Source organism: Papaver somniferum, unplaced genomic scaffold, assembly GCF_003573695.1.
Source record: "Papaver somniferum cultivar HN1 unplaced genomic scaffold, ASM357369v1 unplaced-scaffold_10, whole genome shotgun sequence".
Taxonomy (NCBI): Eukaryota; Viridiplantae; Streptophyta; class Magnoliopsida; order Ranunculales; family Papaveraceae; genus Papaver; species Papaver somniferum.
This window is the reverse complement of record NW_020618825.1, coordinates 9,058,081-9,083,849: the sequence shown is the minus strand read 5'-3', so window position 1 is coordinate 9,083,849 and position 25,769 is coordinate 9,058,081. Positions and strand designations below refer to the sequence as shown.

The following is a 25,769-nucleotide window of genomic DNA, read 5'->3' as shown; positions in this document are numbered from 1 at the left end:
AATTTATCAAAGACTTCATCCTTAGATTTCATTAAATATGTATAAGCATATCTAGTACTATCTTCTATAAAAGTGACATAATACTTATTTCCACCACGAGTGGCAGAACCATGCAAATCACCCACATCACTATGTACTAATTCAAGTAAGGAAGAATTTCGTACTACAGACTTATGGGAAATTCTAGTTATCTTTGCTTGCACACATATTTCACATTTAGAAGCATGATCAAAATTGCAATCAGAAATCAAGCCTAATCGATTCATGTTTCTAAGAGAACCATAATTCACATGCCCTAATCTACCATGCCATAAATTAACAGAGTCAACAATATAAGCAGAACCATTATTTATTAAATTAAGCTTAATCATCCCATTACAAGCATATCCTTGTCCAACAAACACACCATTTTTGGACAACACAAACTTATTAGACTCATAGGTCGTCTTGAATCCAGCCTTCATAACAAGGTCGCCGGAAACAAGGTTCTTCACGATGTCAGGGACATGTAAAACATTAGTAAGAGTCACAGTCTTTCCCGAAGTAAACGAGAGTTCAACAGTGCCTTTCCCAATAACTTTGCTGCGTTGACCGTTTGCGGAGACAACATCGTTTCCTTCTCCACTAACCGGTTCGTATGTCTTGTAAAGATTTCTATCCTTACAGATATGGATGGTTGCACCATTGTCGTACCACCATCCACCCCCAGTTTCAGCAACAGCATTGGCGGCTTGCACCACGATCACAAGTTTGTCATCGACCATATTTGCCTCCTTTTTCTGGTTCTGCTGTTGTTTCTTTTTGAGACGACAGTCACGAGCAAAATGGCCGGGTTTGTCACAGAAGTAGCAAGGGCCGCCAGCGCCCTTCTTCTTACTCTTCTTGTTGGGATGCTTCTTAAACTGAGTATCATTCTTAGGTTTCAAGGAATTCGGTGTTTTAGATTCTTCTACGCTATTCACCTTAGAATGGTTTTCAGAATGTGGACTATCCTTAAGTTCTCGCTTACGAGAGTCCTCTTCTATGCGAAGATGACGTTGTAAGGCCTCTAAATCATAGTCAGTCTCAGCATGCTTAAGTTTCTTCTTATAACCATTCCAAGAAGGGGGGAGACGAGAAATAATAACCCCAACAACAAACGCAGAAACAAGATCAATTCCAGCATCCTTAAGATGATTAACTATGAGTAAAAGTTCACTGACCTGGGCAATGATTGACTTACTGTCAACCATCTTAAAATCCATGAAATTGCAAATCAGGAATTTCTTGTTGCTTGCTTCAGAAATCTTGTATTTGTTGTCAAGCGCAGTCCACAATCCCTTTGCAGTCCCAATACTCCGATGTGCATTGTACACATGTTTGTCCAGAGCATTCAAAATATGACCACGACACATGAAATCATCTTCCTGACGCTGCTTTCGTCTAGCCTTCAATTCCTCAGTGTCATTGTCAGTTGCAGCAGGAATTTCCTCCAATCCATCTTCAAGTATGTACCACAACTTGATGGTGATCAGGAAAAACTTCACAGTCTCTTGCCAACGGGTAAAACCTTCACCATCAAAACGTTCCAATCGAGTAAAGGTTTGGTTCATCACTTGCAGAGATTGAGCAGTAGCATTCGAATTCGAAGATTCACCCTCCATTGCCAGAAATTATTTGTCTAAAAACTGTTGGAAAAAATGGGTTTCACAAAGGATGAATGACACAGAGAAGAAAGTGTTGCACTCCAAAACTTTCAAGGCTTGTATAAATTTCTTTTAGACAAATATTTCTACCCTCCCAATAACAATTGGCGATTACAACAGGTATGCGAAATATTGCCTTCAGGATACAATGAAAGCCCTGCAACGAAAACTGAATTCAAGGTTTGTACCCCTTGATTCAATCAAGAACACACAAAGAGATTTCTGATGATGCTTTTTGAAAGAGAAAACAGATTGATTTTTCTTATATGTTAAACGAAACTGGGAGAAGCTATTTATAAAGGGTTTTGCACCTGTTGGGAATAGGTTTTTTTCGCCAACAGGTTTCTATTCACGAAACGTCAGGTTCCTTCATCAACAGACATCAATGGTGTCTTTTGGATTCGAAATTTTCGAACAGGCTTTTATCGGCCAAATAAAACCTTCAGTTCAAAAATTCTTCCGGGGGCGTTGCCCCCCAGGACCCCCCTTTGGTTAGCGGCGTTGAAAATATTCCAACAAGCTTCAGATTTTGAGTTCGAATCCTACCTCCTATTCATATCGCATGCATGGACGATAGATCAATTACTGTTACTCTCTGGCTGCACATTCTTGGGCATGTGTTCCATCCGCAATGTCCGATTGGATTTAAGATTAGTGATTGCGTCTTCTTAAATCATGCACCACTAATAAGCTAATGAGAATACAGATGGAATCGACTATCACATGGAATCGATACATGCTGATATATGGTAATGCTGATGGCCCGATAGCAACCACACCATGTATCATCGTCGTTGTATTATTTTTTTTTTTCTTTTTGCTAAATGATTCTTCCTAATTTGAGGCCCAGGGGTTTTATTTGAGGCCTATCGATTTCCTCTCCCAACTTTTGTAAATGGTTATGGGGTGTCAAATTTGACAAAAAGATCAATCTATCCTCAAATTAATTTCTAAAACTAACCCACAGCCTGGGGGGCGATGCCCCCCAGGACCCCCTTTTGGTTAGCGGCGTTGAAAATATTCCAACATTCTCCCCCTATTTTCAAAAACCATAAAACAAAGTTAAAACTTTTAAATCAGAGTGACTGCATCACCGAAATGACTGCCTACGTACCCGAGTGGGATCAAGCCAACGTAGTTCAAGCACAATTGAGACTAAGCATCATCGTTGAAATCAACACATAAATGATAGGTATTTTTTGGATTTGAACCTTCACTTAGTGTAAGAAACTCAAAGCCTTATCGAGGTTCTTTGGTGAAACCAGTCTTGAACCAAGTACCCCTTATGATAAAACCGGAGTCTCCACACATACTGATTTCATAAAATCATGTGTTCTGTAGCCAAGCACGTTAATGGCCATGTGCTTATATCCTTGTTCATGAGTCTTCTTTAGAGAAAGGTCTTCTTCTCTTAGTAAACGGCCTTATTTCCATACTCATATAGGTAAGTCTCGAAGGTGTTTCTGCGATACACCTTTTACTAATCATAGACTCATTAAGGATTTACATCCATCCTATTTTCTTGCAGAAACCAGCACTAATAAGAAATGGGAAGTTTTTATATTAGTGCTCCATAATCCACATCCATAACTTGTTGGTACCACATTGAACCTTGTTTATCCTTTTCAAAACATAGGTTGGGTTTCTGCTATGGGAGATCAAACTTCCTTCACAGACCTTAGTCCCATTTCTTTCCTTTTATTGAAACCACTGAACTTGGTAGACTTTTCGTAAATGGGTCTGCCAAATTCCTCTTTGATTCAATAAAGTTAACCGTAACTACTCCCCTCTTGAGTAGTTGCCTAACCATGTAGTGTCTAAGACTTGCATGTCTAGACTTTCCATTATAAGTCTTATTAGAGACATTATAGATTGTAGCTTGATTATCACAATTAATCAAGACCGCCGGAGTTGGCTTCTTCCAAAAAGGAATTTCCATAAGTAGGTTTCTAAGCCAATCTGCCTCCTTACATGCATCAGTTAAAGCTATCAATTCTGACAACATTGTTGAATCAGAAATACAAGTCTGCTTCTTGGAACTCCAAGACACAGCAGCACCCCCTAATGTAAAAATCCATCCAGAAGTTGACTTGGAATTTGATTCTACATTGTTCCAGTTAGCATCGCTGTACCCCTCTAGTGCAGCGGGATAGCCTTGGTAATGCAACCAAATTTATTGTTCCTTTCAGTAAGCCATAACTCTTGAAACTGCTTTCCAGTGTCATATCCTGGATTACTTGAGAACACATAATATTCCCACGGCTTGGGCTATGTCCGGTCTTGTGCAATGCATAGCGTACATAAGACTCCCAATAACACTAGAATACTCAAGTTGAGCATGAGTACGGCCGGTGTTCTTCATTAACTTGATAGTATGGTCTAAAGGAGTAGGTGCTGGATTGTCATCAAAGTGACCATATTTCTTGAGAAATTTCTCAATATAATGAGATTGAGTTAAAACCAACTCATCTCCCTTTCTTAGGATCTTAATTCCCAAGATTACATCAGCCTCTCCTAAATCCTTCATATCAAAGTTAGAACTAAGAAACTTCTTTGTTTCTTCCACAACAGATATGTCAGACCCAAAGATTAACATATCATCAACATACAAACAGAGAATCACACAACCAGAACTATCATGCTTACTATAGATACATTTGTCCGCATCATTCACCACAAAACCATATGACAAAACTACTTTATCAAACTTCTCATGCCATTGCATAGGGGCTTGCTTCAAACCATAGAGAGATTTCACTAACTTGCAAACTTTCTTCTCTTGGCCTGGTAATATGAAACCTTCAGGTTGTTCCATATATATCTCTTCTAAATCCCCATTTAGAAAAGCAGTTTTGACATCCATTTGATGCACAACCAACTTATGAATAGAAGAAAGTGCAATCAAGCAACGAATGGATGAGATGCGGGCAACAGGAGCATATGTATCAAAGTAATCAATACCATGTCTTTGTTTATAACCCTTGGCAACTAGCCTTGCCTTAAACTTATCAACTTCACCATCAGCTCTCAACTTTCTCTTGAATATCCATTTACTTCCTATTGCTTTAGCACCAGGAGGTAAATTTACTAATACCCAAGTCCCGTTAGTCAAAAGCGAATGCTTTTCATCATTGATGGCTTCTTTCCAGAAATTTGCATCTCTAGAACTCATGGCTTCAGCATAAGTTTTAGGGTCATCATCAGTATGCATAACATACTGGTTAACACTAAGAATTCTATTCTTATTTGCCTCTACAAGGTAATAAATAAAGTTTGGATCAGGCTTTTTCTCAATCCTTCCTCTCTTACTCCTTCTAGGTTCGATATCTTCAGTAGGCACTGAAATATCATTGTCATGAGTAGGAGAGGGATTTTCATCATTGTTATCAATCTCCATAGGTTCTAGATCAGGTAACAATGGATTCTCCATGGGTTGCATTTGAGAACTGTTCCTATTTAAGTTCTCAAAGAATTCCACATCTACAGATTCTATAATCTCAAAAGTGTCAAGGTTTATAAATCTGTAGGTGATACTATTAAGAGAGTATCCCACAAAAGCACATTTATAAGCCATGTTTCCCAACTTTGGTCTTTTGGGATCAGGCTTTCGAACATATGCTAAACAACCCCAGACTTTAAGTCTTCTCAAGTTTGGTTTCCTCTTAAACCACAACTCATAAGGAGAAACACTCTTCTTTTTCAAAGGAATTCTATTCAAAATATAACATGCAGACAACATAGCTTCACCCCACAAAGAATTAGGCAAACCAGAACTTATAAGCATGCAATTAACCATATCAATCAAAGTTCTATTTTTCCTTTCAGCCATACCATTTTGTTGAGGTGTGTAAGGTGCAGTACGTTGATGAACTAAACCATGCTCTTGACAAAAGGAATTAAATTCAGTAGGAAAGTATTCACCACCACGATCAGAACGTAAAATCTTAATTTTGTGCTCTAATTGTGTCTCTACTTCTGCTTTATAAATCTAAATTTATCAAAGACTTCATCCTTAGATTTCATTAAATATGTATAAGCATATCTAGTACTATCTTCTATAAAAGTGACATAATACTTATTTCCACCACGAGTGGCAGAACCATGCAAATCACCCACATCACTATGTACTAATTCAAGTAAGGAAGAATTTCGTACTACAGACTTATGGGAAATTCTAGTTATCTTTGCTTGCACACATATTTCACATTTAGAAGCATGATCAAAATTGCAATCAGAAATCAAGCCTAATCGATTCATGTTTCTAAGAGAACCATAATTCACATGCCCTAATCTACCATGCCATAAATTAACAGAGTCAACAATATAAGCAGAACCATTATTTATTAAATTAAGCTTAATCATCCCATTACAAGCATATCCTTGTCCAACAAACACACCATTTTGGACAACACAAACTTATTAGACTCATAGGTCGTCTTGAATCCAGCCTTCATAACAAGGTCGCCGGAAACAAGGTTCTTCACGATGTCAGGGACATGTAAAACATTAGTAAGAGTCACAGTCTTTCCCGAAGTAAACGAGAGTTCAACAGTGCCTTTCCCAATAACTTTGCTGCGTTGACCGTTTGCGGAGACAACATCGTTTCCTTCTCCACTAACCGGTTCGTATGTCTTGTAAAGATTTCTATCCTTACAGATATGGATGGTTGCACCATTGTCGTACCACCATCCACCCCCAGTTTCAGCAACAGCATTGGCGGCTTGCACCACGATCACAAGTTTGTCATCGACCATATTTGCCTCCTTTTTCTGGTTCTGCTGTTGTTTCTTTTTGAGACGACAGTCACGAGCAAAATGGTCGGGTTTGTCACAGAAGTAGCAAGGGCCGCCAGCGCCCTTCTTCTTACTCTTCTTGTTGGGATGCTTCTTAAACTGAGTATCATTCTTAGGTTTCAAGGAATTCGGTGTTTTAGATTCTTCTACGCTATTCACCTTAGAATGGTTTTCAGAATGTGGACTATCCTTAAGTTCTCGCTTACGAGAGTCCTCTTCTACGCGAAGATGACGTTGTAAGGACTCTAAATCATAGTCAGTGTCAGCATGCTTAAGTTTCTTCTTATAACCATTCCAAGAAGGGGGGAGACGAGAAATAATAACCCCAACAACAAACGCAGAAACAAGATCAATTCCAGCATCCTTAAGATGATTAACTATGAGTAAAAGTTCACTGACCTGGGCAATGATTGACTTACTGTCAACCATCTTAAAATCCATGAAATTGCAAATCAGGAATTTCTTGTTGCTTGCTTCAGAAATCTTGTATTTGTTGTCAAGCACAGTCCACAATCCCTTTGCAGTCCCAATACTCCGATGTGCATTGTACACATGTTTGTCCAGAGCATTCAAAATATGACCACGACACATGAAATCATCTTCCTGACGCTGCTTTCGTCTAGCCTTCAATTCCTCAGTGTCATTGTCAGTTGCAGCAGGAATTTCCTCCAATCCATCTTCAAGTATGTACCACAACTTGATGGTGATCAGGAAAAACTTCACAGTCTCTTGCCAACGGGTAAAACCTTCACCATCAAAACGTTCCAATCGAGTAAAGGTTTGGTTCATCACTTGCAGAGATTGAGCAGTAGCATTCGAATTCGAAGATTCACCCTCCATTGCCAGAAATTATTTGTCTAAAAACTGTTGGAAAAAATAGGGTTTCACAAAGGATGAATGACACAGAGAAGAAAGTGTTGCACTCCAAAACTTTCAAGGCTTGTATAAATTTCTTTTAGACAATATTTCTACCCTCCCAATAACAATTGGCGATTACAACAGGTATGCGAAATATTGCCTTCAGGATACAATGAAAGCCCTGCAACGAAAACTGAATTCAAGGTTTGTACCCCTTGATTCAATCAAGAACACACAAAGAGATTTCTGATGATGCTTTTTGAAATAGAGAAAACAGATTGATTTTTCTTATATGTTAAACGAAACTGGGAGAAGCTATTTATAAAGGGTTTTGCACCTGTTGGGAATAGGTTTTTTATTCGCCAACAGGTTTCTATTCACGAAACGTCAGGTTCCTTCATCAACAGACATCAATGGTGTCTTTTGGATTCGAAATTTTCGAACAGGCTTTTATCGGCCAAATAAAACCTTCAGTTCAAAAATTCTTCCGGGGCGTTGCCCCCAGGACCCCCCTTTGGTTAGCGGCGTTGAAAATATTCCAACAAGCTTCAGATTTTGAGTTCGAATCCTACCTCCTATTCATATCGCATGCATGGACGATAGATCAATTACTGTTACTCTCTGGCTGCACATTCTTGGGCATGTGTTCCATCCGCAATGTCCGATTGGATTTAAGATTAGTGATTGCGTCTTCTTAAATCATGCACCACTAATAAGCTAATGAGAATACAGATGGAATCGACTATCACATGGAATCGATACATGCTGATATATGGTAATGCTGATGGCCCGATAGCAACCACACCATGTATCATCGTCGTTGTATTATTTTTTTTTTCTCTTTTTGCTAAATGATTCTTCCTAATTTGAGGCCCAGGGGTTTTATTTGAGGCCTATCGATTTCCTCTCCCAACTTTTGTAAATGGTTATGGGGTGTCAAATTTGACAAAAAGATCAATCTATCCTCAAATTAATTTCTAAAACTAACCCATACTTCATTACCATTGTCAGTAAAAGAAAAAAAAACAAACTTACTATTCTCATCTAATGTTTCTAAATTATGGGTTTTGTTCTTCGTTCTATGAAGAGCATGCATAGGAATCAGTTTAAGATGATTAGCATCGACCGTTTCTGGGTAGAAATCAGAATGTCAAAAGACATCACTGGAATCGGTTTATAAGTGCATTAGCATAAACCAATTCTAGGGACTAATTATATTTTTGAACTTTGTGCTCATACAATTGGTTTTTATGTACGTGGTTAATGTACCGATATAGAAATCGTTTGTTCAGATTCCATATCCCAATCGGTTTTTATACATGTGTCATATAAACCGATTCATGGTGTTTAATCTTCCTATGTATTTTTCTTGTTAGAATCGGATTACATATGTTTTCCTATGAACTGATTGTTGAACTAGATATACCATGGTACCTAGAAGCCTATACAAGTTCGGCTATGGGTGTGGGACCCATTTGGAGATGACCCTGGCTGAAAAGCGTGACTTGGAAGAGCTCGTTGAGCTCATCAGGTTTTCCAGTTGAATAAGGGATGAAATTGCAGCTCGGAGGGTACACGACAGACACTTGAACAGTTTGTCTGAAGAAATGGCTGAAGCTGCTTTTGCCAATGCGCAGGTCACGTTGCTGCTCCTAATGCTGGTGATCCATGATGTTGATGGTCTCTTTTAGATATTTTAAGTTTAAGTTCTGAGTTTTTAATACTTTTAGTGGTTTAAGTTATACGTTTTAAGTTTTTAACCTTTTTTTTGGATGGTTATGGTTTATTTCTTGGATTATTATGGTTTGAATTTAAATGCACTTAAAGTTTTAATTATAATTGATTATTCTATATGTGTGTAATGGGTCATGGTAAAAATAATATGGATGCTTCAAACTTTGTTTTGCAAATTCAAGCAAACAATCGGGCTATATGACTGCACCTATAAACCGATTCTTGATGTTTCATCGTGGAATCATTTTATGTGGTTATCAGTATAATCTGATTCTTTATTCCTCGGAAATGTCAGGGTTCTGTATCCTTTTCTAGTCAGAATCAGATTACATTTGCAAATATATCAATTGATTACTCTCAATTGAAAATTCAATCTTTTTTGTTGATTTTCCAGCCTCAATCGGTTGATGTTGCCAAACATAAAGACCAATTATGTTCGCCATGGAAACATAATTGGTTTTTATGGACATTCGAGAAGATCGATCAAGCCAAATTATTTCATTTTTTTCCGAAAAAACTAGTCGTTGGTTCTTTCTTTATATAAAGAGACCTCATCCCCGGACCCAATTTTCCTCAAGTTTGCTCATTTTATGCGCTCCTTCTCCATATACTCTAGATACCACTACTCATGTCATACCTCCACATACAAGCATGGCATCGTTTGACTCCGCCGAAGATTTGACAATCATCAAAGCATGGTACGCCGAAATTCGAGTTGTCGACCACCCTTGTAAGGGTAGAATCCGAAATATTTTGGGATAAGATATATAACAAATTTAGGAAAGATTATGGGAACCCGAAGAGAAGAAGTCTTCAAAAAAATACCTTGTTAGGCACCAAGTCATTGAAAATGCGGTAGTTGCTTTTATAGCTATCCAACAACGGATTTTGAGCGCTAGCCACTTTAGCATGTCCGTTCAATAATTTGTAAGTATTTTTTATGGTTTATCCTACACAATCCACGTTAATAAATCTGTAGCTAACAAAATAAGTTTTTGTTGTATTTTTGTAGCATGAAGCCATGAAAGCATGCTACTTGGAAAAAACGGGGGAAGCATTCACATTTGATGAAAACTATCACTTCATTGTATCCAAAATCTAAGAGTATGCCCCGGACTTGATGGTGGGTGAATCGAACTCGGATTCCTCGGATGAAGATTGATAGTTTTAGGGGTTTTTATGTAGATTTTATGGGTATATCTCTAAGTAAACCCTCGCGAGACTATAACTCGTTCACTGGGGTCTCCCAATGGTTCAAAAACTTGATGCACGTGCTAAGCGTATCCGTGATTTCTACGGAAAAAAAAGTAGAGTTGAAATGTATGAAAGCAAGAATGAATTTCTTTTCTTACGAAAATGAGACAATCTATTTTTATATGACTCCGAATAATAACCCGATTATAAAAATCAGATCTTACCTGTACATTCGTTAACTGATTTCTAATGTCCTTCGTGAATATAAAAACACCAACCCAGAATCAGTTTACCAGTCCATGAACATAAACCGATTCTGATAGTGTCTTCGCAAAAAAAAATCAAATTTTTCCAGTTGTTTGATGTTTTGAAGATCTAATTAACACTGATTAATCAGGGATAAGATAGGTAGTAACATGATATTTGTTAAAGGATTATGTGAAAATTTTAGTGACCTTTTTTGTTTTTTTAGTAACAAGCCTCTAATAAAACTCCTAGGCCTCAAACTGATAAATTAATATTCATTTCTTTCGCAATTATTTGTAATATATGGCATAACCCGAAATAATGAATGAATATTCCATGGTGTGACTCTCAAAAAAGCACATTGTAATAATACTAGAAACCAGAAAGAGGTAACAGTAAGCAGTTTTCTTTTTATAAGAAAAAATTCCCCCAGGATAACTTATCCGTGCACTTCTGTACCCTTCTGGTAATTCAATAGGTAGAATTATGTATCTATCTTGGCTTAAGCATGGGCCAGTACTCTATTAATTTTCTTCATCTAATCTAACTAATATAAAGAAAAAAGGTATTTTAATTAATCATAAAAGGACAAAATAACTTGGTGTAATCTTGATATTACTAATATGACCTTCAATATCAATTACTCCTTCCCATATTTTTAAAGGTAAAAACTCACATTAAATCAATATTTACATATTCAAACTTACATATTTACATATTCACAGAAATGCTGTTGTTTTAAAAATAGGTTAAATTTTTTTAAAAATTGATATCTTTTTTTTAAAAAACAATACTTTCAAAATGCATACATGATTTTTATAAAATTGACATGTTTGTAAAACTATTTGAATTAGCTACGTAACGAGTACAAATAAGAATATTAAATTTTATTTTACGAGAAAAATATCATTATCATCAAATTTGGTGTTGTTAAAAGAGAACAATTCAAATAGTACATGTGATTTGACTAGTTTTTTTCTATAATAAGAGACCCAAAAACGACACATGGCGTCACCATAATTGTTTTGATTTGTGGTGAAATCATGTCAGAATTACTTTACACATCATCATTGCCAAAGCATCCCACAAGATGCATCTTAATTCCATAGGGGGTATTATGCACATAGGACACCACAACGATCAAACGAAAACGTCATTAGAATTCAGAAAGGTCATCTGTTCCAACCATGTTTGGCTAAAGATTCCAAATTGAGATTTGTTGTAAAAATCCAAAACAAATTGAGGGCTGAACTTTGGAATGCTCTGAAACATGAAGTCATGCATGTCAGGCGACACATCACCTGCGTCTGTTGGAAAAATGGACCGTGTTACCATCTTCACTGAATGAAGGGACGATATACATGTTACAACACTATCATGATACAAATAGCCATATGCAGATTTAGGGGACTCTCTATATTACTTCATAGGCCCGATGAGGCTGTAAATAAAACAATCTCTACATTTGATGACAACACAAAGAATGGAAAACCGACCTGGTATTGTCTCAAGGGTATTCAAGATTACGTAAATCAACTAACGAAGGCCTTCCAGAAGAAAAAAATCATTCGGCAAAGTTTGGGCAGGTGCATACACTGCATCATAAAGCATGTGTGGAAGGAAAATAGTCCCACATCGCTCGTTTCCGTATAATTAACTTGAATATAATATGAAAGGGCCTCCCACTCATTTCCAATTGGTTTTGAGTTGGATGCCCACAAAATTTAACATGGTATCAGAGTTAGGCCCGTACCCGGAGTGCAGGTCCGATTTGGCCGTTATTATCTACCGTGACCGATTTGTCACTTGTGCACCCATGACTCGACTTTGGTCATTACGTACGTGGTCCACGTGTTAGGCCGAGTTACTGGCCTTACACATGAGGGGGCGTGTGGAAGGATAATAGTCCCGCATCGCTTATTTTTACATAATTAATTTGAATATAATATAGAAGGACCTCTCCACTCAGTGTCAATTGGCCTTACACGTGAGGGGGCGTGTGGAAGGATAATAGTCCCGCATCGCTTATTTTTACATAATTAATTTGAATATAATATAGAAGGACTTTTCCACTCAGTGTCAATTGGTTTTAAATTGGATGTCCGCAGACTTTAACGACATGTCATGTGAATGATGTCTTACTTATTTATCTGTTTTAACAATTCACACCATTGAATTTCAAGAGAGGGCTTTCTCATGCCATACCATTTTTTGTTTCTATATCACAAAAATCGTAAATAAACGACAATAAAAAATCATACTAACAGGAATACCAAATAAAGATGTAGACCCAAAAAATGTAGTTCAAATTAGCAAAAGTAGTAGGGACAGTTGATACGGATTTTACACACAATACACTACATACTAGGTGCGTGCACCGGGTTAAAGACTTGTAGCTTGCTATAATAATACATAGACAATAATATAGACACAAAAAAGTTGAGTCTTCTTCATTATAATATAATTTATATAGACTCGAGTCTTCTTCCTTGTAATAAATTACATAGACTTGAGTCTTCTTCGTTATAATAATCGAAAAGTTTAGATACACTTCGGTTTTCACCGAGATTTGCACGGACTGAAACAGAACATGGGCTCCATTTCTAACCCTTACGAATCCAAATGTAGAGATGCTAGGTGCTGGCCGTCGATTCCCTATCGGGACAAATCCAAATATGAAACTTGGGTGTGTCTAGAATTTCCCTATAATAATATATATGGACTTGACTAATTGACTCTTCTTCATTATACAAAAATTAGGCCTGTCAATGGATGCTAACATAACGGAAATAGGCTCTGCCGCTGCCGTTTCCGTTAAAATTTAGCGGATATTCGTTACCGTTCATTTCCGGCGGAAATAAGAAATTCAAAAACGTTACCGTTACGTTTGACTTACCGGATAACGGATATTTTTCCGCTGCCATCCGGTAAGTCACATGACAGCCACAAAACAGGCTAAAAACACAGAAGTTACAGAACAACTGAACAAGTACACATAACAGCTTTAAAATCCAACAAAACATGTTCTAAATCCATGCCACACCAAAAAAAGACATACAGATGTTCATGCCATTGCCACACAAGAAAAAAAGTTCATAATCTTCATGTTTTTTTTGCAAATGCATTCCTCCTCCATCTCCAGATTCTCCTCTGCCAAGTCCCAAGTGCCAACTGCATCTGCAAATGCATTTACCTTACTCCTTAGTCCTGAACTTCTGTATTTTGAAAGAAAAATCAAAAGTGTTAGACATTTTAAGCTGGCAATGTCATTGTCAGTGCAATAAGCCAATAAATTGCAAAAAAAAAGAAAGATTAAGATGTACCTGTAACACAACTATCACTGTCACTGAGAGTGAGATCTGGCAGCCAATCACCCAAACAAAGCAAAGCTTCAACAAGATCTGGAGCTAATGAACTCCTGTGAGATGTGAGAACTCTGCCACCAATACTAAACATAGATTCTGATGCTACACTTGTCACTGGAACTTCCAATACATCTCTTGCAATCCTTGAGAGAATTGGGTACTTAGGAGCATTATTCTTCCACCAACTTAAGATATCAAACCTCATTTCTTCAGTGGCTGTGCCTTTAGGAAGAACTGGTTCTGCTAAGTATGTCTCCAATTCTGACTTCTCAACCTCAAACATATTGTTTTCCATAATGAAATCATCATAACCAAATTCATATGATGTTGTTGTACCTGCAGAGCTCTCAATTGCAGTTGAATGCATTCCCGTATCAAAGTAATCTGGAGCTGTAGTGTTAGTTTCATAAGCACAGAAAAGAGCATTGAGTTCAAGCTCAAATTTGTTATAGTGACTTTTATAGTGTTCCACACCATATACTCTCTTCATAACAAACTCCACCCATTTAGATTTGTACTTAGGATCCAAAACAACTCCAATTCCCATCAAAGTGTTACTTTCTTTCCAGTAGCTATCAAATTTCATCCTCATATTCTTGGCCATGTCTCTGATATACTCATGCTCACTTGATTCCCATAGCTTAATGCATCTATTAACTTCTTGAACCCCATTATAATACAAATTTGCTGTGGGATACTTAATCCCAGCAAATTTGGTTGAAAGGACATCAAAAAATTCCAAACATTCACATATGTGTACTCCTTGTTGCCACTCCTTAGAGGTTGGTAGTATCTTGAAGTCATCATCCAAATCAGCTAGCCTAGCAAAAGCTTGTCTAAAAAAAATTTCATCCTTTAGCATCTTAAAGGTGGAGTTCCACCTGGTATCCACATCTAAACCGACAGACCTTGAAGCAGGAAGCTTAACTTGGGAAATTGCACATTCAAATCTCTCTTTTCTAGCCTGACTTGACTTGACATATTTTACACACTCTCTAACTGCATCTATAAATGGAGCATCTACTCTCATTCCCCACCCAACAATTAAGTGCAATATATGATTACAACACCTCATTTGGAACATATTCCCATTAAGAACTAAACAGTCTTTGCTATCAAGCCATTTCTTCAGCTGTTCCATCATAAAATTGTTGGAGCTAGCATTGTCAGCAGCTACAACAAAAAGCTTATTGTCTATGTTCCATTCTAGACACACTGATTTCACTACAGATGCTAGAACCTCTCCAGAGTGTGGTGATGGCACTAAAGTATATGCTAGTGTTTTCTTAACCAGTTTCCACTCCTCATCTATGTAATGCAGTGTCACACAACAATAACCATCCTTTGTATGCTTACATGACCACATATCTGTTGTTAAACTACATTTAGATGTATTCTCAAATTGTTCTTGTAATTGCAGTTTGAACTCAGTTGTTAGTCTCATGATGTCTTCCCTAACTGTATTCTTAGTGTAAAGCTTAGCAGTAGGATTCAAATACTTAACAAACTCTCTAAAATAAGGATGCTCAACTATAGTGATTGGATAACCATATTTAGCAATCATTTTGGCAACTAGTGTCCTAGTAACAACAGGATCAAACTTCCAATTTGCTAACTTGGTTTGAGCATTACCTATTTTGAGAGAAGTAATCTTGCTTTGTCCTTTCTTAATGTCAGGCTTTTCTTTGCAGATTCTGGCATGGTAATGCAAGCGGCTGGTTCCTTGGTTACTGGGAGCAGGTATTCTCTTGTGACAGTGTTTGCATTCAGCTATCAGTACCCCAACCTCCTTCCCACCTTTTACTGTCTTCTTTCCAACCTTCCTTTCAAAATCAACCCATACATCAGACCTTACTGAGCGCATTTATTTCTTCTCTTCAACTATAACTGGGTCTTCATATACTTCTACATCTTTCTTCTTCTCTAGGACGAATTGCAGGTGTAATAGAAGCAGGTGTTGAATTCACTCCAGAAGCTTGAACTTGGTTGGATGCAGCAGCAGCAGATAAATGTGATGCAACTGAAATAGAGAGATTTTGTGAAGACCCAACATGGTTTGATGCTCCTCTTTCGCTTTGGGACATGATTAATTTCACAAATCTGAAATTGTGAACTCTAATTTCAGAAACCCTAAATTGAAATTGAGTTTTGAAGATTGAAATTAAACTCAAAGGAAATTGAAGAAGAGAACCCTAGTTTCTAATCAGTAATCACACAGAGAAGATGATGATTTCTAAGGCAGAGAAGACGATGCTTGATTCAGCATCCGTAGTTTCTCTCTTTTTCTCTCTGAGAAGTGAGAACTTCTCTGTTGTGTCGAAACTCGAAGTGAAGAACAGAAGAATGAGCCAAACAATACATAACGTATAAAAATTTACACGTGCAGTACGCACGTTAGCGGATAACGGAACTAAACCTAACGGAAATAGGATCTGCCACTACCATTACGTTAAGAAGGGATTATCCGTTAGCTTATCGGTATCGGATATCCGTTTACCGCTATGTCGGATGGTAGCAGTAACGGCTAACGGATTATCGATATCGGATAACGGAAAATCGGTATCCATTGACAGGCCTAACAAAAATGATAGAGTGACCGAAGAAAATGTACCGAGTGCGCATCGTATGAGAGTGTGGTGGTACCTACACCTGCCCCACGTCCCTTTCAGATGCTAAGCACCGTCTGTGGCCGTTCATTCCACTCGTTGTACATTGCATGGTTGCTTTCTTCGGTACCTCTATCATTACTCTTCATTATAATACAAAAGATAAAAACTAAAAGGCTAGGTGTAGACTAGAGTCTTCTTCGGTATAATAATTTATATAGACACAATAATGTTAAAAACTAGAAGGCTGGTAGCACTGACATTTCTTCAGAAAAAAACAAAAGTCATTGACCAGATCAGAGAGGATTATGATGATATAATCTGAACTTCTCTTAAGCAAGAGGTTCATCAATTTGATCAAGAAGTCTTCTATAAATTAAGTAAAATCATGGAGACTACAAAAACGATAAAGCTGGGTAATGGGTTGTCAGTACCAATTGTTCAGGAATTGGCTAAGAGCTCGTCAGAAGAAATTCCATCTCGTTTCATATGCACTGATCAAGATCCAGTCATCATTGGTAGTGCTTCGTGTATAATTGATGAAACTGTTCCTGTGATCGATTTGCAAAATTTGTTGCAAAGAATGGGGCTTCTTTCAGGTATAGATACAAAGCATATCCAGCAGTTATGTTTAATAACGAGTTATTATTGCTAATATGCTCTATATATATATATATATTGCAGGTGGTAAATCATGGAGTCAACGCTTTATTGGTGGAAAATGTGAAATCAGAGATTGAGAGGTTTTTGGAGCTTCCAATGGATGATAAAACACCATATGATCAGAAAGAAGGAGATGGTGAAGGATTTGGGCAACACTTTGTCCAATCAGATGACCAGAGACTCGATTGGGCAGACATGTTTTTCATGGTCACACGTCCTCTCCATTTGCGGAAGCCTTATTTATTTCCACTACTTTCTACCTACTACAAAAAAGAAGGCTTCTAGGGACGGCCAGTTTTGAAAAAACCGTCCCTAAAGAAGGATATTTGGGACGGTGATGGCCTGATCGTCCCTAATAGTTATAAAATATTTAAATCAAGGCTAAAATATGTCCGTTCCGAAAAGAAAACATGGCCAAATAGTATTAGTGACGGTGGAACAGGGGACGGTACATAAACCGTCCCTAATACCTCTTGGGACGGTTTTTTATCCTCTTGGGACGTTTTTTGGCCGTCCCAAGAGGCCTTCTGTTTTGTAGTGCAGCTACACCTCCCAGGTTAATTAATTATACCCCATTGTTTCTCTCTAATTTTTGAACCACATGATTTCATTAATTGTTTTATATATATATATATATGCAGGGAGGCGATGGAATCCTACTCATCAGAGATGAATATAATGACAACTTCAAGATGAAACTTAGCTTATATATAGACAACTCTCTTTATTGATGTTTAGAAAATCTCTCGAAACTAAACACAAGCTCTAATCTTGCTCATATGATCAACCATAACTTTGGTGATCATATATATTATATAACTATGAATTCCTTTTCCCAGTCCTATTACCTTATTACATGTCTTTCCTTTTCTTAGAACTAGATGACTTCTAATTCCCTTAGGATTACATCAATTTCCTAATCTTGTCCTAACCAGCTTGTTAGTGACTTCTATGTTGAAGATTAACCAACATTCTCCCCCTTAAGCTTCAACCTTACCCGTGACATATCTTGTACTCCAATCAATTGTCTCATTTCTTCAAACTTGATCTGAGCTAATGCCTTTGTCAATATATCTGCTTTCTGCTCAGTTCCTGGTATGTGTTCAACGTTGATGATCTCCTTCTCGATACATTCTCGTATGAAATGATACCTTTTGTGAATGTGTTTCGTCTTCCCATGAAACGCTGGATTTTTAGTGAGTGCAATTGCAGACTTATTATCAATCTTGATGAGGACTTTTCAGGTTCTCTTCCTTTGATTTCACCCAACAGTTCTTGAAGCCATATTGATTGTTTAGCTGCTTCTGTTGCAGCCATAAACTCAGCTTCACAGGATGAGAGGGCTACAGTGTCTTGCTTCTGTGAACACCATGTAATAGGTGCTTCTCCTAGATAAAATATATGACAAGTTGTACTTTTTCCATCATCTTGGTCAATATTATGAATGCTGTCACAATACCCAACAATTCCATTTGATCCTCCTCGACCATACTTCAATCCATAGCTGATTGTTCCTCTTAGATATCTCAATATCTGCTTTATTACATCACCATGAGACTTGCGTGGACTCTGCATATAACGGCTTGCTATTCCCACAGAGAAAGAAAGTCTGGTCTTGTGTGTAACAAGTATCTAGGGCATCCAACATTTCTTCTATAACTCGTTGGATCAATCTCAACTTCTTCTTGTGCCTTTGAAACTGTAAGTCCAAACTCCATTGGTATCTTAGTTGGATTACAAGTTTCAAGTCCTGCTTCTTTCAGAATTCTCCTTGCATAAGCTTCTTGTTTAATCTGAATCCCATCTACTCCTTGATGGACTTCTATGCCAAGGTAATAAGTGAGTTTTCCGAGGTCTGACATCTCAAACTTTGATGACATTTCTCTCTTGAACTCATTGATCACCTTAAGGGAGTTGCCAGTCAATAATAGATCATCTACATAGACTGCAATCACAAGAAGAGTTCCCTTTTCTTCTCTTCTGTATACTGATGTTTCTTTAGAGCACTTAACAAAACTGATTTCTCTTAAGATTTGATCTAACTTTGTATTCCAGGCTCGAGGAGCTTGTCTTAGACCATATAGAGCTTTTGATAACTTATAAACCTTATGCTCTTGTCCTTTTACTTCAAAACCTTCTTGTTGTTCAACATACACATCTTCTCGAAATTCACCATGTAAGAATGTTGTCTTAACGTCTCAGTGGTGAATTTCCCATGAGTTTGATGAAGCTTCTGCTATTAAGAGACGAATTGTCTCTAGTATAGCAACTGGTGCGAAAACTTCATCAAAGTCTATGCCTGATTGTTGAAAGTATCCCTTAGCTACAAGTCTTGCCTTATATTTGTTAATAGTTCCATAATCATTTCTTTTAACCTTGAAGATCCACTTAAGACCAATCACTTTTACCCCACCTGTCTTATCAACTAGAAACCAAGTGTTGTTTCTATTGATTGAAATAATTTCTTCTCTACATGCTTGTGTCCATTTAGTCGAGACCTTTGCTTCCTGAAAATTCCTTGGTTCATCATTAACAGAAAGTAGCATAATCTCACATTCTTCTGCAGCTTGAAGAACATAATCCTCCAGATACTGTGGCTTTTGTATCTGTCTTGTTGATTTTCGCAGTGGAATGGGTTGAGTTATTTCATCGATCTCTTATTCTTCTTTCTTCTTCTCTTCTTCTTCTTCTTCTTCTTCTTCTTCTTCTCTTCTTCTTCTCTTCTTCTTCTTCTTCTTCGTTATTCTCAGTGTTTTCATTATTCTCTTCTTCTTCTTGATTAACATCATTGTTTCCATTGGTATTGATGATTATGGGTCCTTCGCCTTCATCAATTACTTGACCCCATCTCATGTGAAACATTCCTGGATCCCTACTTGGTCCATCATTAGTTTCTTTCCAGTTCCAGTTTGCTTTTTCATCGAATACCACATCTCGACTCACTATTACTCTTTTCGTTGTTGGATTGAATAATCTGTAAGCTTTGGATCCAGGCTCAATTCCTAGATGCACAAGAGTCTGAGATCGATCATCCAGTTTCTTAAGAGTTGCAGAATCAACTTTTGCGTATGCTTTGCAACCAAACACTCTTAAATGATCTATGTTTGGTTTTCTCTTTCGCAAACTTTCATATGAGTCATGTCTTTCAGAGCTTTCGTAGGTATCCTGTTTATTAGGTATGTGGAGTGTCGTACAGCTTCTCCCCATAGATAATTAGGTACCTGCATAGCCTTTAAAGAACTTCTTGTCATCTCCATTAGAGTCCTGTTTCTCCTCTCCACCACTCCGTTTTGTTGTGGTAGCCCTCGAACCATCTTGTTCTGAGACATAGTTTTTAAGGTTCTGAAACTTATGTGTCCTAATCTTGCATGCCACTTCCATGTCTGATCTTCCAGTCTCATATTCAGACACAATGGCCTTCCAATCATGAGACTTATCTTGTAGAGTCTATTCTGTGAGCGTGAGACTCTAACTAAAAGTCTTCCACTTGGGTCATGAACTGTTAGATAATCTTGTCGCATTCTAACATCACATCCAACTTCTGTAGCTTGTCCTAAACTTAGAATGTTGCTTTTAAGTTTGGGATGAAGTAGATGTTTGTGACAAGCTTCTGTTCTCCGGTCTTGCTCTGAAATAGAATTGATCCTTTCCCTTCAATTTCTACAGAAGATCCATCCCCAAACTTCACTTGTCCTTTGATTTTCTCATTGAGTTCAGAAAAGTAGTGTCTCTTACCAGTCATGTGATTGCTGGCTCCATTATCTAAATACCAGATTCCTTCTTCTCCATCCTTTGATTCGTAGTTCTTTGGTATTAGTTTCCCTTCGTTTAAGAATACAACTTCGTGCATGAAAAGAGTGTATCTGCTTCCCTTGTTTCATTCTTGTTTGTTTCTTCCATCTTTTGTATTCTTTCAGGGCATACAGAGGAGAAGTGTCCTGGTTTATCACATCTGTAACAAATAATGTTTGATCTATCCTTCTTTTCTTTCCCTTGGTTTTGATCATTCTGACTTGTTGTTCTATCTTGTGAGTTAAACCTTCCTCCCCTTCCTCGGCCTCTGTTTCCTCTACCACCTCTTCCACGACCTCTTCCTCTTGTCGCAGAGTTTTGTTGGTAAGAGTTTGTGTACAAGAGTTTTCCTTGAGTTTCTCCATTGTTTTCTTCATCAAGGATTCTCTCTTCATATGCTTTCAATCTTCCAATTATATCTTCATAGCTAGTCTTCTTTAAATCTAAGACTTGTTCGAGAGAAGCTATGATATGAATATACTTGGATCTTGGTAAACTATTGAGAAACTTCTTTACCAGTTTATCTTCATCAATGGATTGTCCAAGTGACGCAGCTTTTGAGGCTATCTCTGATAGCTTTCCTGCAAAGCTATCAATAGTATCAGTGTCTTTCATCTTCACTCTTTCAAATTCAGACATTAAGGTTTGCAGACGGGTTCTTTAACTCGATCAGCTCCGAGATTACGTGCCTTTATTGCATCCCAAATTTTCTTTGAAGTTTCCTGTTCACCAACTTGTAGAACAAGACATTCTGGTATTGCTTGAAAGAGTAATCCAATGGCAACATTGTTTTTGTCTGGGTCCAATGTACCAGGATCAATTGTTTCCCAAACTTTGTAGATTTTCATCAGTACCTTCATTCTCATGGCCCATACTGTGTAGTTTGTGGCGTTGAGGATTGGAACTTGTATTGATGGTGGCGTGAACTGTTTTGCACCCACAATGGTGGTTTCGTTTTCCATGGCTCAGAAACAAGCTCTGATACCAATTAATGGCAACTGCAAGATGAAACTTAGCTTATATAAAGACAACTCTCTTTATTGATGTTTAGAAAATCTCTCAAAACTAAACACAAGCTCTAATCTTGCTCATATGATCAACCACAACTTTGGTGATCATATATATATAGAACTATGAATTCCTTTTCCTAGTCCTATTACCTTATTACATGTCTTTCTTTTCTTAGAACTAGATGACTTCTAATTCCCTTAGGATTACATCAATTTCCTAATCTTGTCCTAACCAGCTTGTTAGTGACTTCTATGTTGAAGTTCAACCAACAGAATAAACTAGCCATGATTCAGTTCGACATGATGGGGAAAGCTCTAGGAAAATCTGACACTAAGGTTATAACGGGGGTGTTTGAAGATGGGTTGCAATCGATGAGAATGAATTACTATCCTCCTTGTCCTACACCAGAGCTCGTCATCGGTCTTACACCACACTCGGATTTTACCGGTTTGACAATCCTCCTTCAAGCCAACAAAGTGGAAGGACTACAGATAAGAAAAGAAAAGAGATGGATTTCAATTAAACCTCTGCCTAATGCGTTCATCGTGAATATTGGAGACGTTCTGGAGGTATTTATATACAGGATAAGATGATCCAAGTTAAATTGTCCTAGGCTGTATGCCCGGCCTCGTAGTACTGATCCTTGTTGTGGAGTAGCCTAAATTTGTTTACTTCTTGTTTGTTTCCCTTTGACAGATAATGACTAATGGGATTTACCGTAGCATTGAACATCGGGCAATAACAAACTCAACGAAGAAGAGGCTCTCAATCGCAACATTTCATGAACCTAAACTAGACCTAGAAGTAGGTCCAGTACCGAGCTTGATCACACCAAAACTCCTGCCGTTTCGGAGATTTGCGTAGAGGAACTTTTGAAGAAGTACATGCTCAGAGAACTCGACTCGACGGAAAATCATTTCTTGACCACATCAGGATCGGGAAAAGTGACTAATACAATATTACAATGACATGCATGCAGTAGCTGCTACGTGACTGTAGCATCAGCACGTAGAATGAAACGTAATAAGTAAGTTGCTTTGCGTAAACTACGCTTTTACTTTCCAACTTGTAAGAAAAATGTTGTCATTAATGGTCAAGAGATCGACTTTACTTTTTAGTGGTCATAATCTCATGATGAAGGAAGTGACAGGCGTTTGGATACTAGATGTCAGATGCAAAATAGATTTTTGTTTGGAGCCACTTTTTAGTTTTAGAAGTCGCTTTAAACTTACTTATTACTCCGAACGCGTTGTTAGATGAAGAGATAAAATGAGTCGAATCCAAACTGAATATATTTAGGGTCGGCGGCTGGTAAATGATCCTTTTAAGTCACTCGCTCTTTTCTCTTCTTTTCATTTCTAGGGTTTGATTTTTGAGAGACCGAGAGCTTTGATTTTGGGTAATGCTGCATCATCTACACTGCCCCATGAAGAAGAAGAAGAAAAAGAGATCGATTGATGGGTTTTATAAATGATTTAATTGGATAAATCAATCACTGTTTCGGAAATGAAGTCATTGAATCTGTCCAAATTGGGGAAAACAAAGAGTATCCCAAAAAACATCGTTTAAGGGTTTATGGATATTTGATTCCACTCTGGACGATCCAGTCAAAGGGATATCAACAATCAACTTTAGCACTGTTTGGTACATTCGTAGGTGTCGAGTTACTAGCTTTACGAAACATGTTAGAAAACTAATATGGTAGTTGTGACATTTCTTTCAGGGAAAAACGTATTGTTTATCAAAGAAATGGAAAAAGTGTAGGCATATAACACAACAGTCTAACTGGCTAGAGAGAGATAGAGAATTTGATCAAGAGGTACCCAATGGGTCGTCAGACGTCAGTACCACCAAGTGTTAAGAAATTGGCTAAACAAACTTTTGCAGAAATTCCATCTCGATACACATGCACTGATCAGCATCCAATGAGGTGTGTTATGGCTTAACATTCTCACTCATATATGCCACCTTTATTATAACATTCCCATTTAAGACCCTCCACGAGGTGCCCGATTAAATCATGCACTAAATAAGGCCCAGCAGGGCTCAATACTCTAAAATGAGGGATATTCTTAAACATCATGTCAAAAAAATCTATTAACCTTACAAGGGTGGATGAGAAATGAGTTGCGCTACTACTGTAAAAGAGTTAAGGGATTGAATTTCTAGTGAATGACATTATCTAGAGCGCTAGCAATGAAGACTGCAGCGCCGGGTATTCATTATACCGCTCGATGTTATTAAAATCGCTAATAGTCGACTTTACAACGCCTATAAACACCTTCCTACTTATTTCCCTTCACACCTTTTCTTCTGTTCTTTTCTTTTTACTAAACAAAATTATTTTTGGTAAAGCAAATATGAGTGAGAAGAGAAAAAGAAATGGAAGACTTAAAGAATTTACTAACACCCTAGCTATGGATTATATTATGTGTGGATAAAAAATATGAGTTCAAAATGTTAGACAACTAGGTGGTGATGGTGTACTCCCTTTACACATATAGAGCCACCACAACGATTTAATTCAGTCACTCTAAGAGGTAGGTGGTCTAATTTCCGTACGATGTTCATGTTACTTTCCCCTGTTGTTCAAGAGTGTCCGAAGATATGTTTGGTGAGGTTTATATCATATACAACCTAGAAAACCGTAGGACTCAAATAATTCAAGTTATTGTTAATTTACCACTAGGTAGTAAGTAATATCACAACTTAATATTAACTGTCATAAAAAGTAACTATCCAAATGGAGGGAGTAAGAGTGAATTGGTTATGATCATGCGTGTGAGGAATCGAAACAGCTAGACGTCTTCCGAGTTCGTTATTTTCAAGTTGATGAATCCACATAAATACATGCAAGAAATCTCTTATCCCTTGTCGAGTACAAAGATAAATTCATTCTATTTTTTAAGAAATCATGGTTGAAACACAATCGCAGCCAACGCTTTAGATGATCGAAACAATTTTTGTTAAACATTCTGGATGAATTGGTAATATGGGAATTGGTGGCAATTGTAGGGAGACAAGGTAATAAAAATTAATGCTACAAAATGCTGGTTTATTTGGAAAGAGAGGTGTAATCGAATTTTTGAGGAGGATATGCTCCTTCTTTACAAACCTCTATTATAATTTAGAGACACTTAAGCTTCTGGAGTTGTAATGAAAGAAACTTGAGAACATCTAATGCCTGTCCTACAAGCAAATTCAAAATGTTCCTTGGAAATGTACTAAACATCAATGCTTTAAATTAAATAAATTATGCATCTTGGATTTTAGAGGAAGTCTTTGGTGGTTTTGGACTAATTCTGAGAGATGATATAGGTAATGGAAGAGAAGATAAGTCAGGGGTTTTCTTTGTTGCAAATGAAGAAAAAGCAGAAGTGGTAGCTCTCTTGCAGGGAGCAAAGTGGGCCAAAAATGAAGGTTTGACACATTTCTGGACAGAGGGAGATTTTGAGATTTATCAAAGGAAAGAGAATCATGACGGAATGGAGGAATCAGATTATAGTCAAGGAGGCAATGCAAATTTTAGCTGAGTGCAACAACTTTTTGGGTTCAAATTCGTTCACAAATCTAGCAATTCGGTGGCAGATAAGCTAGCAGTGGAGACAAGAAAATCTCCCATTTTCAACAACTGGGAGGAAGATTTACCAGCCTTCTTTCATATGTTTATTAGATTAGACAAGTTAAGTAATCAAGAAGATGATAATAGTACTACGAATAAAATTGTTGTCTCAAATCCAGAACAGGGCATGTCCTATTTTAATAGTACGACAACAATTTTTCTTTTGTTTTATGTATGGTTTCAGTAATTCAATTCTTTAT

The 25,769-nt window shown here is 37.4% G+C and overlaps 1 pseudogene; it reads left to right on the top strand.

Annotated features, from left to right (window-relative positions):
- Nucleotides 1–16,869: 16,869 nt before the first annotated feature.
- LOC113326288 lies at nt 16,870–25,480 on the top strand (annotated as a pseudogene).
- The last annotated feature ends 289 nt before the right edge of the window (nt 25,481–25,769 follow it).